Source organism: Coregonus lavaretus, assembly GCF_964263955.1.
Source record: "Coregonus lavaretus genome assembly, chromosome: 11".
NCBI lineage: Eukaryota > Metazoa > Chordata > Actinopteri > Salmoniformes > Salmonidae > Coregonus > Coregonus lavaretus.
Window position 1 is genome coordinate 55,064,294 of NC_139998.1, and position 12,651 is coordinate 55,076,944.

The 12,651-nt window shown below is 44.5% G+C and overlaps 1 pseudogene across 1 annotated transcript in view; it reads right to left on the bottom strand.

Annotated features, from left to right (window-relative positions):
• LOC311136976 (calmodulin-regulated spectrin-associated protein 2-like) overlaps positions 1-12,651 on the bottom strand; it is a 95,089-nt pseudogene that overhangs the window by 17,955 nt on the left and 64,483 nt on the right. Inside the window, exons 5-6 of the transcript in view lie at positions 11,003-11,148; positions 10,068-10,207 (exon numbers count right to left, since the gene is read on the bottom strand). The product of the transcript in view is annotated as a calmodulin-regulated spectrin-associated protein 2-like (transcript). The remainder of the gene's footprint in view (positions 1-10,067; positions 10,208-11,002; positions 11,149-12,651) is intronic.

Consider the following 12,651-nt stretch of genomic DNA (forward strand, 5'->3'; position numbering starts at 1 on the left):
TATTGTGGTTAGCATAAACCCAATCCCAGTACCATTTTCTTACATTTACAGTGTTTTAAGACTTGCCATAAGGACTCTCGTTCTTACATTTTTACATTAACATTTTAGTCATTTTAGTGGTCCTCTGTAGCTCAGCTGGTAGAGCACGGCGCTTGTAACGCCAAGGTAGTGGGTTCGATCCCCGGGACCACCCATACACAAAAAATGTATGCACGCATGACTGTAAGTCGCTTTGGATAAAAGCGTCTGCTAAATGGCATATTATATTATATTATTATAGTCATTTAGCAGACGCTCTTATCCAGAGCGACTTACAGTTAGTGAGTGCATACATTATTTTTTTATTTTTTTCATACTGGCCCCCCGTGGGAATCGAACCCACAACCCTGGCGTTGCAAACGCCATGCTCTACCAACTGAGCTACATCCCATGATAGATACAGTAGGACCTGCCTGCTCAGCCCAAGTTCTCTGTTTTGCCTGGCCCGCATGCCTGAACGAAATTCTCTCCAAACCTTCTGTGAAGTGACTTATTCAGGATCTGATTCCTGATCTGGGGTTGCTCAAAAGGCCAATTTATAATAATAATAATAATAATAATAATAATAATCAGGTGGCTGCTTACATTTCTCCCATTTCACACATGCACAAGTGTTTATGTGTGAATTGGAAATGTGTTTTTTTGCATCTCCCACTCCCCCTGAGACGCCCTCAGAGAGTTGGATCACAGCCAGGGGATCAGCCATTATTGACGGCGACCCTGGAGCATTTAGGGTTAAGTGCCTCGCTCGAGGACACATTGACAGATTTTTCACCTAGTCGGCTCTGGGATTCATACCAGAGACCTTTCGGTTACTGCCCTTACAAAAACAAAGACTGCAGTTATGAAACTGCAGTAAGTGCAGTCGACTGTGGTAATTTGGACGCAGTAATTGCAGAAAAACTGCAGTGTACTGCACTGTAACTGCAGTAACACTGCAAAATAAGGGCTGCCCAATGTTAGACACAGCTGGTCCCAGCTCACTACTAGTCACCCCGCTCGTGAACTGTGTGCTTTAACAGCTAAGAGCAACACTTCACCACCGAAAGAACCAGCACAACTGACAGCTGGGTAGCCTCCGATCCTTATTGCTCTGACAAGGGCACACACACACACAAACACAACCACATTTGAACTAGGTCTGTGACAGTTATGGAATTTTGGGTAACGTTTTTTTTGTCAGGCCAATAGTGGAGCGGGTTGAGAGCTTCCAAGTTCCTTGGTGTCCACATCACTAAGGACCTATCATGGTCCAAGCACACCAACACAGTCGTGAAGAGGGCACGACAACGCCTCTTCCCCCCTCAGGAGGCTGAATAGATTTTGCATTGGAATTCAGATCCTCAAAAAGTTCTACATCTGCACCATCGAGAACTTCCTGACTGGTTGCATCACCGCCTGGTATGGCAACTGCTCGGCATCCGACCGTAAGGCGCTACAGAGGGTAGTGCGTACGGCCCAGTACATCACTGGGGCCAAGCTTCCTACCAAAAGGCTCCTGAACAGCTTCTCTCACCAAGCCATAAGACTGCTGAACAGTTCATCAAATGGCTACCTGGACTATTTGCATTAACCCCTTATTTTATTCATTTTTATTTTTTTTTGCACTGACTCTCTTGCACATGCTCCATGTACACTCTCTGGACTCTAACCACACTCCCACACATACTACACTGACACTCCAACACACACACACACACACACACACAAAACACACACGCATATTGACGCCACACACACACACACACATTCACATTCCTTCACACTCTTCACATACGCTGTACACAACGCACACATACACATTAGCTAAGTACAATACCATTGGAAATTAATGTCGAAAGTTCCATTTATATTCCTAAAACCTAAGTTGAAAATGATGCTGTCGCTGCTTCCTATGGTTACATGCACACAATAATTAGATTATTGTGAATAGTCAGATTAATATAATAGTTTGATTTAAATGTTTACATGCTTTGCAAGAATAACGATTTCCCTAATAATCCTGTTTATATGGACACATCTGAAATTAGGCTACCCTGATGGGACTTTGATAATTGCAGAACATCACCAATCAAAATAAACTTTCTACCACAGCGACCATATTATGTTTGTGATGCCTATTTGATTCTGAGTTCTGACATATAAAGTTTGTATGGGAAAACTATTTTTAAGATGCATACTTTTAGTTTGACAAAATCAATTCACTCGCGCAAAAGAAATAGGCTTGCGCTGCTAGTGCTGGCACATGCGCAGGTCTAATACAGCTCTGTAACTCTGGTTGAGGTGTTTACATGTCCTGATAATTCAAAAGATTGCTCTGAAAACCAGGCGTTTTAATCGGCTTATGCTTACTTCGATTTTGGTCTTACACTGATTAAGATAAGCAGAGTAAGGTGTTTACATGGCTAATGCCATACTCGGCCTACTGCCAAAATCAGTTTAATATCGAATTATTAGTGCATGTAAACATATTGATAAATAGCCCAAACACAGTTTTAACATGTCCAAATCAGTAACCAATATGCAGAATCAGTTTGTGATATATTGAAAACCAAAACTTCAAATGTACTATCTACACATGCAAGTGCAACAATAGTCATCATATTACTTGTATTTTATTAAACAAGCACCTAATAAACTGCACACGCACCAAAAAAGTGGCAATAAATCGATTGGGGGGATGTTGCATTTTGATACGGGGGTCACCAAAACAAAGAGAAACGCAACACTGTTTTGTCAATCACTCATCGATTATCACATTGAAATCAATAGCGTGAGAGGGGGGAGATGAGGTTGCACGTCCTGTTAAAACTAACACAGCTCAAAAACCACACGGAATCTGGGAATAATGTGTACATCACTGGTTAGAGGACAATTTATAGAGGACAGATAGCTACCTTTTTAAGTGTTCAAGTGGGTCGCCAACGCGGTAAGTATAACGCAACACTTTTTTTGATATCACTTCCCTGCTGGGATGGCAGGTAGCCTAGCGATTAAGAGCGTTGGGCCAGTAACAGAAAGGTTGCTTGTTCGAATCCCGAGCCGACTAGCAAGGCACTTAACCCTAATTGCTCCTGTAAATCGCTCTGTATAAAAGCGTCACCTAAAATGTCAAATTAGATCACGTTGAAATCAATAGAACAGGGCGCAAATGTTTGGGTGTAGCGCTGTGTAAACGAACACTATTCAAATCCCACACAGTAACTTGGAATAACCTGTACATTGTTGGTTAGATGAGAACTTGTTATATCTATATTTTTGGAACGGCGGATGTTGATTTCGGGAGGCTGCCATCACAGAAAAGGGATCAAAACACTTTTTCTGTTAGTTAACTTAATTGAATCACGACCCGACATAGGATCAACAGTGACAACAGTTGACCACTATTTAAGTGATAGTTTGACTGTCAAATCAGTGTATTGGTGTGTGGCCAGCGACTTTTATAGAGACCGCCACAAATTATCGATGCTGTTTGAGAAAGAAAATAATAGCTGCGTTCTAAATCCTGCGACCCCCAGAGTGTATGACAAAACCACTAGTAAAGGCCCAGTGCGCTACTTTTGTGAAAAACGAAACAAAAAAAAACGAAACATGTCTATATATTTTGGGGGTTATTCAGATTTTCCAGGGGGTGCTGCAGCACCCTCAGCACCACTACTTCCTGTAGTTATGGGTGGAACGACCCGGTAGACAAACAATTGTTTACATTAATTTACACTACTGCTATTGGGTATAGTGGATATACTGTATTTACGTAAAAAATAAAGCTAGGAACACAAGCATTTCGCACGCCTGCAATAACATCTGCTAAATATGTGTATGTGACCAATACATTTGATTTGATTTGATAAAAAATATTTTCTGAAATTAATCTATTAGAATGGTTATGACGGTTATTTTATTTCATTCAAGGTCTTCATCCATTTAATTGTTGGTTACACGGTTATACAATTACCGTGCCAGCCCTAAATTACTGTGCCAGCCCCAATTACCGTGCCAGCCCTAAAGAACTCAACAACAAACTCACCTTTCCTCCCCTATGTGCTCTACCACGACCCATACCGCTCTACTACAACCCATACCGCTCTACCACAACCCATACCGCTCTACCACAACCCATACCGCTCTACCACAACCCATACCGCTCTACTACAACCCATACCGCTCTACCACAACCCATACCGCTCTACTACAACACATACCGCTCTACCACAACCCATACCGCTCTACCACAACCCATACCGCTCTACCACAACCCATACCGCTCTACCACAACCCATACTGCTCTACCACAACCCATACCGTTCTACCACAACCCATACCGCTCTACCACAACCCATACCGCTCTACCACAACCCATACCGCTCTACCACAACCCATACCGCTCTACCAACCCATTACGCTCTATACAACCCATACCGCTCTACCACAACCCATACCGCTCTACCACAACCCATACTGCTCTACCACAACCCATACTGCTCTACCACAACCCATACCACTCTACCACAACCCATACCGCTCTACCACAACCCATACCGCTCTACCACAACCCATACCACTCTACCACAACCCATACTGCTCTACCACAACCCATACAGCTCTACCACAACCCTTACCGCTCTACCAACCCATTACGCTCTACCACAACCCATACCGCTCTACCAACCCATACAGCTCTACCACAACCCATACCGCTCTACCACAACCCATATAGCTCTACCACAACCCATACCGCTCTACTACAACCCATACAGCTCTACCACAACCCATACCGCTCTACCACAACCCATACAGCTCTACCACAACCCATACCGTTCTACCACAACCCATACCGCTCTACTACAACCCATACCGCTCTACCACAACCCATACCTCTCTACCACAACCCATACTGCTCTACCACAACCCATACCGCTCTACCACAACCCATACCACTCTACCACAACCCATACAGCTCTACCACAACCCATACTGCTCTACCAATCCATTACGCTCTACCACAACCCATACCGCTTTACCAACCCATACCACTCTACCACAACCCATACCGCTCTACCAACCCATATAGCTCTACCACAACCCATACCGCTCTACCACAACCCATACAGCTCTACCACAACCCATACCGCTCTACCACAACCCATACCGCTCTACCAACCCATACCGCTCTACCACAACCCATACCGCTCTACCAACCCATTACGCTCTATACAACCCATACAGCTCTACCACAACCCATACCGTCTACCACAACCCATACCGCTCTACCACAACCCATACCGCTCTACCACAACCCATACCGCTCTACCACAACCCATACCGCTCTACCAACCCATACCGCTCTACCACAACCCATACCGCTCTACCAACCCATACCGCTCTACCACAACCCATACCGCTCTACCAACCCATACCGCTCTACCAACCCATACCGCTCTACCAACCCATACCGCTCTACCAACCCATACCGCTCTACCAACCCATACCGCTCTACCACAACCCATACCGCTCTACCAACCCATACCGCTCTACCACAACCCATACCGCTCTACCACAACCCATACCGCTCTACCAACCCATACCGCTCTACCAACCCATACCGCTCTACCAACCCATACCGCTCTACCAACCCATACCGCTCTACCAACCCATACCGCTCTACCACAACCCATACCGCTCTACCACAACCCATACCGCTCTACCAACCCATACCGCTCTACCAACCCATACCGCTCTACCAACCCATACCGCTCTACCAACCCATACCGCTCTACCAACCCATACCGCTCTACCACAACCCATACCGCTCTACCACAACCCATACCGCTCTACCAACCCATACCGCTCTATACAACCCATGCCTAAAGAGTCAGTTTTCAGTACAGTACTTCTGAGGCCATACCGTACAATAATAGAGAAAATTGGGTTATAGTGAATGCAGCGCTGTTTGTTTCCCACCAGTTTCTCAATACATTGGCAACAACACAGGTGGTCAACACAGGTGGTCAACACAGGTGGTCAACACAGGTGGCCAATACCTCTATTCACAGCCTAGAAGACAACAGCGACACAGGCCATATACAGTGCCTTCGGAAAGTATTCAGACCCCTTGATTTCTTCCACATTTTGTTACGTTACAGCCTTATTCTAAAAATGATTAAATTGTTTTTTTCCCCCATCAATCTACACACAATACCCCATAATGACAAAGCAAAAACTGGTTTTTAGAACATTTAGCTAATTTACTACAAACCAAAAACTGAAATATCACATTTACAGTGGCTTGCGAAAGTATTCACACCCCCTTGGAATTATTCCTATTTTTTTGCCTTACAACCTGGAATTAAAATGGATTTTTTTGGGGGGGTTGTATCATTTGATTTACACAACATGCCTAACTCTTTGAAGATACAAAATGTTTTTTATTGTGAAACAAACAAGAAATAAGATTTAAAAAACAGAACTTGAGCGTGCCCATTCTTCAAAGCAAAACTGCTCCAGCTCCTTCAAGTTGGATGGGTTCCGCTGGTGTACAGCAATCTTTAAGTCATACCACAGATTCTCAATTGGATTGAGGTCTGGGCTTTGACTAGGCCATTCCAAGACATTGAAATGCTTCCCCTTAAACCACTCAAGTGTTGCTTTAGCAGTATGCTTAGGGTCTTTGTCCTGCTGGAAGGTGAACCTCCATCCCAGTCTCAAATCTCTGGAAGACTGAAACAGGTTTCCCTCAAGAATTTCCCTGTATTTAGCGCCATCCATCATTCTTTCAATTCTGACCAGTTTCCCAGTCCTTGCCGATGAAAAACATGGTGTTCTCAGGGTGATGAGAGGTGTTGGGTTTGCGCCAGACATAGCGTTTTCCTTGATGGCCAAAAAGCTCAATTTTAGTCTCATCTGACCAGAGTACCTTCTTCCATATGTTTGGGGAGTCTCCTACATGGCTTTTGGCGAACACCAAACGTGTTTTCTTATTTTTTTCTTTAAGCAATGGCTTTTTTTCTGGCCACTCTTCCATAAAGCCCAGCTCTGTGGAGTGTACGGCTTAAAGTGGCCCTATGGACAGATACACCAATCTCCACTGTGGAGCTTTGCAGCTCCTTCAGGATTATCTTTGGTCTCTTTGTTGCCTCTCTGATTAATGCCCTCCTTGCCTGGTCTGTGAGTTTTGGTGGGCGGCCCTCTCTTGGCAGGTTTGTTGTGGTACCATATTCTTTCAATTTTTTAATAATGGATTTAATGGTGCTCCGTGGGATGTTCAAAGTTTCAGATATTTTTCTATAACCCAACCCGGATCTGTACCTCTCCACAACTTTGTCCCTGACCTGTTTGGAGAGCTCTTTGTTCTTCATGGTGCCACTTGCTTGGTGGTGCCCCTTGCTTAGTGGTGTTGCAGACTCTGGGGCCTTTCAGAAAAGGTGTATATATACTGAGATCATGTGACAGATCATGTGACACTTAGATTGCACACAGGTGGACTTTATTTAACTAATTATGTGACTTCTGAAGGTAATTGTTTGCATCAGATCTTATTTAGGGGCTTCATAGCAAAGGGGATGAATACATATGCACGCACTACTTTTCCATTATTTATATTTTAGAATTTTTTGAAACAGGTTATTTTTTTCATTTCACTTCACCAATTTGGACTATTTTGTGTATCTCCATTACATGAAATCCAAATAAAAATCCATTTAAATTACAGGTTGTAATGCAACAAAATATGAAAAACGCCAAGGGGGATGAATACTTTTGCAAGGCACTGTACATAAGTATTCAGACCCTTTACTCAGTACTTTGTTGAAGCACCTTTGGCTGCGATTACAGCATCGAGTCTTCTTGGGTATAACGCTACAAGCTTGGCACACCTGTATTTGGAGAGTTTCTCCCATTCATCTCTGCAGATCCTTTCAAGCTCTGTCAGGTTGGATGGGGAGCATTGCTGCACAGCTATTTTCAGGTCTCTCCAGAGGTGTTCGATCGGGTTCAAGTCCGGGCTCTGGCTGGGCCACTCAAGGACATTTAGAGACTTGTCCCTTAGCCACTCCTGCGTCGTCTTGTCTGTGTGCTTAGGGTCGTTGTCCTGTTGGAAGGTGAACCTTCGCCCCAATCTGAGGTCCTGAGCGCTCTGGAGCAGGTTTTCATCAAGGATCTCTCTGTACTTTGCTCCGTTCATCTTAACCTTGATCCTGACTAGTCTCCCAGTCCCTGCCGCTGAAAAACATTCCCACAGCATGATGCTGCCACCACAATGCTTCACCGTAGGGATGGTGCCAGGTTTCCTCCAGACGTGATGCTTGGCATTCAGGCCAAAGAGTTCAATCTTGGTTTCATCAGACCAGAGAATCTTGTTTCTCATGGTCTGAGAGTCTCCAAGTGCCTTTTGGCAAACTCCAAGTGGGCTGTCATGTGCCTTTTACTGAGGAGTGGCTTCTGTCTGGCCACTCTACCATAAAGGCCTGATTGGTGGAGTGCTGCAAAGATGGTTGTCTTTCTGGAAGGTTCTCCCATCTCTAGAGCTCTGTCAGAGTGACCATCGGATTCTTGGTCACCTCCCTGACCAAGGCCCTTCTCCCCCAGTTTGGCCGGGCGGCCAGCTCTAGGAAGAGTCTTGGTGGTTCCAAACATCTTCCATTTAAGAATGATGGAGGCCACTGTGTTGACATGTTTTGGTACCCTTCCCCAGATCTATGCCTCGGCACAATTCTGTCTCGCAGCTCTATGGACAACTCCTTCGACCTCATGGCTTGGTTTTTGCTCTGACATGCACTGTCAACTGTGGGACCTTATATAGACAGGTGTGTGCCTATCCAAATCATGTCCAATCAATTGAATTTACCACAGGTGGACTCCAATCAAGTTGTAGAAACATCTCAAGGATGATCAATGGAAACAGGATGCACCTGAGCTCAATTTCGAGTCTCATAGCAAAGGGTCTGAATACTTATGTAAATAAGGTATCTGTTTTTTATTTTTAATACATTTGCTAAACAAAATAAAAAACTGTTTTCGCTTTGTCATTATGGGGTATTGTGTGTAGATTGATGAGGAATTTGTTTTATTTAATCCATTTTAGAATAAGGCTGTAATGTAACAAAATGTGGAAAAAGTAAAGGGGCCTGAAAACTTTCCGAATGCACTGTATGTTCATCCATACTGCTCAGGAATACATATTATAGCTTCCAGTGAAAAATTTAGGAACAATAGAGAGAAACAAGACAGAGAGAGAGAGAGAGAGGAGAGAGAGAGAGAGAGAGAGAGAGAGAGAGAGAGAGAGAGAGAGAGAGAGAGAGAGAGAGAGAGAGAGAGAGAGCGAGACACAGAGAGAAAGAGACAGAGAGAGCGAGAGAGAGAGAGAGAGAGAGAGAGCGAGAGAGAGAGAGAGAGAGAGAGAGAGAGAGAGAGAGAGAGAGAGAGAGAGAGAGAGAGAGAGAGAGAGAGGAGAGAGAGAGAGAGAGAGAGAGAGAGAGAGAGAGAGAGAGAGAGAGAGAGAGAGAGAGAGAGAGAGAAAGGTATATAAAAAGAGGAGAGAGAGACAGAAGACTATAGACGGAAGAGAAAATAGAGATATCTAACTCTAAACAAACCAGAACTGTGCTTTGTGAGGACAGAGTTTACAAGATCTATTTCAGACAGATCCCATTGTTCACCATGCTTTCTATTACATAATATGAATGTACACATGGCTCACCACTCTGGCAACAGTGCACACACTAGCTGCCTGTCCTTCTGCCTGGTTTACCCAGTGTCCTTAGCTCTTTGAACTGTCATTTTCTTTGCAAAGTCTCTTTGGAACTTTTGGTGCCAACATGGCACCCTTTAAAAATGACGTTGGCCTAACTCTGTGTACAGCAATACCCTTTTCACACTACTGAGCCTAGTTGTTGGAACTGTGCTCGAAAGGACAATCTGAAAAGAAAATATCCGAGCCAGCACAGTACAGCAGTGAGAAAAAGGGGTATTAATGTGTCAACTGTACCACAGTGAATCCTTTAAAAGATTTTAACTTAGCCTTGTGGACTTACTTTGAGGGACGAGGAGGCGTACACCATGTCCTCCAGGTTGAAGTGGCAGCAGCGGTTCAGATGCTCCTGACAGAAGTCCTGCACCAGCTGCAGGTTGTACAGGCTGTCCGCCAGCGACATACGCTCCTTCAGACAGATATCTGACAAGGACAAGGGGGTCTGAGAGACGTGCTGCACCAATCAACTTGCAAGTGAATCAGGAAGTGTGTGTACGTGAGGATTAAGGCGGTAAAGCAGAGGCATCTGTATGTTATTTGTCCCCTTCCTTGTCTGGGATTGACCAATCAGGGATCAGGATACTGGATGTTTTGCACAAGGTACTCAAGCCATTTTGAAGTGTAAACAGAATCTTTAAATCAATCATCACTCTGAGTTTGTGGGGTTCAATACTGAGCTTTGTGTGTGTGTGTGTGTGTCTGTGTGTGTGTGTGTGTGTGTGTGTGTGTGTGTGTGTGTGTGTGTGTCTGTGTGTGTCTGTGTGTGTGTGTGTGTGTGTCCCATCCACTTCATCAAGAAGGTTAATGAGATTAAGGATGAGTTGATTATGAGATTTGATTTTCATCACCAATGGACGGCTGATGGCTCACTCAGTCCTTCTGGGACATGAAAGGCTAGCCAGGGGAGAGCCCTTAACTCCGTCAGACTCACATCAGACAGCTAGGCCCCTGGAGAGGGTTGTGTGTTGATCAAATCAAATTCAAGTGTATTGGTCACGGGCACATGGTACAGTGAAACGCTTGCTCGCTAACTCTTCTCAACAATGCAGAAAAATAACAATATCTATCAAGAATCAAATGCACACACTCTCCCCTATCAAACTCACTCTCTCCACTCTCCAACACACACACATATCTCCTCCCCCCCCCCCCCCCCCCCTCCCCCTCCCCTCCCCTCCCCACGGTCATAGTGCAGTGTAGTACTGTGTAGAGGTGTACCTTCCAGTCTGACTAGGTGTGGGCAGTAGAAGTGCAGCAGAGAGGCCAGGGCGCAGCCGTCAGAAGTGTCCTTCAGCAGGTCATCGACAGGGGGGGATCCAGGGCACCTGCTGGGCCACAGTCTGCTGCTCCTTCCTGTGGCGAGCCTGGATTGCCAGGGGACAAACAGACTGACAATGGGCCAGGGCAGGGAGAGAGATGGGGCAAGGGGGATACACACAGACACAGACACACACACAGGAAAAAAAGAAATACACAGACAGACAGACATGTAGGAATGCAGATCACCATATAGATGGAGTGTATCTCTCATTGGAGGTATGACATTGTGAAATCATTCTGAAATTGTTTAATGTATGGACTACCGACACACACACCATGAGAATACTAAATCTGACATCAAAACATGACATAATGTAATCATATCGACAATATAATAAACAAAATCACATGTCCAGTAACCTCCAATAACAATGAATGAAATCTAATGCAGGGAAACTAGACGGAAACCGAGTTAACTGCAAAATAAAGCGTCCCCAATAACTGCAATTACATGTTGACGTTCATGTGTGGAATGATGACATTTACTATGGAGACAGTCACTACAGAGACATTATGGGGATGGCGGTGAGAGACAGTCACTATGGAAACGGACAGATGGACGGGGGGAATAAGACCAGTGCTGGTCATCTGATTTACAGGTACCAGTTTCATGTACCATTTGGTCGGAGACTTCAGGAGCCAAGAGAGAGAGAGAGCTAGAGAGAGAGAGAGAGAGAGAGAGAGAGAGAGAGAGAGAGAGAGAGAGAGAGAGAGAGAGAGAGAGAGAGAGAGATAGAAAGAGACAAGAAGAGAGATATGATCCAGTCAGACAAGAAGAGAGGCATAATCCAGTCAGACAAGAACAGAGGTATAATCCAGACAGACAAGAAGAGAGGCATAATCCAGTCAGACAAGAAGAGAGGTATAATCCAGTCAGACAAGAAGAGAGGTATAATCCAGTCAGACAAGAAGAGAGGTATAATCCAGTCAGACAAGAAGAGAGGTATAATCCAGTCAGACAAGAAGAGAGGTATAATCCAGTCAGACAAGAAGAGAGGTATAATCCAGTCAGACAAGAAGAGAGGTATAATCCAGTCAGACAAGAAGAGAGGTATAATCCAGTCAGACAAGAAGAGAGGTATAATCCAGTCAGACAAGAAGAGAGGTATAATCCAGTCAGACAAGAAGAGAGGTATAATCCAGTCAGACAAGAAGAGAGGTATAATCCAGTCAGACAAGAAGAGAGGTATAATCCAGTCAGACAAGAAGAGAGGTATAATCCAGTCAGACAAGAAGAGAGGTATAATCCAGTCAGACAAGAAGAGAGGTATAATCCAGTCAGACAAGAAGAGAGGTATAATCCAGTCAGACAAGAAGAGAGGTATAATCCAGTCAGACAAGAAGAGAGGTATAATCCAGTCAGACAAGAAGAGAGGTATAATCCAGTCAGACAAGAAGAGAGGTATAATCCAGTCAGACAAGAAGAGAGGTATAATCCAGTCAGACAAGAAGAGAGATATAATCCAGTCAGACAAGAAGAGAGGTATAATCCAGTCAGACAAGAAGAGAGGTATAATCCAGTCAGACAAGAAGAGAGGTGTAATCCA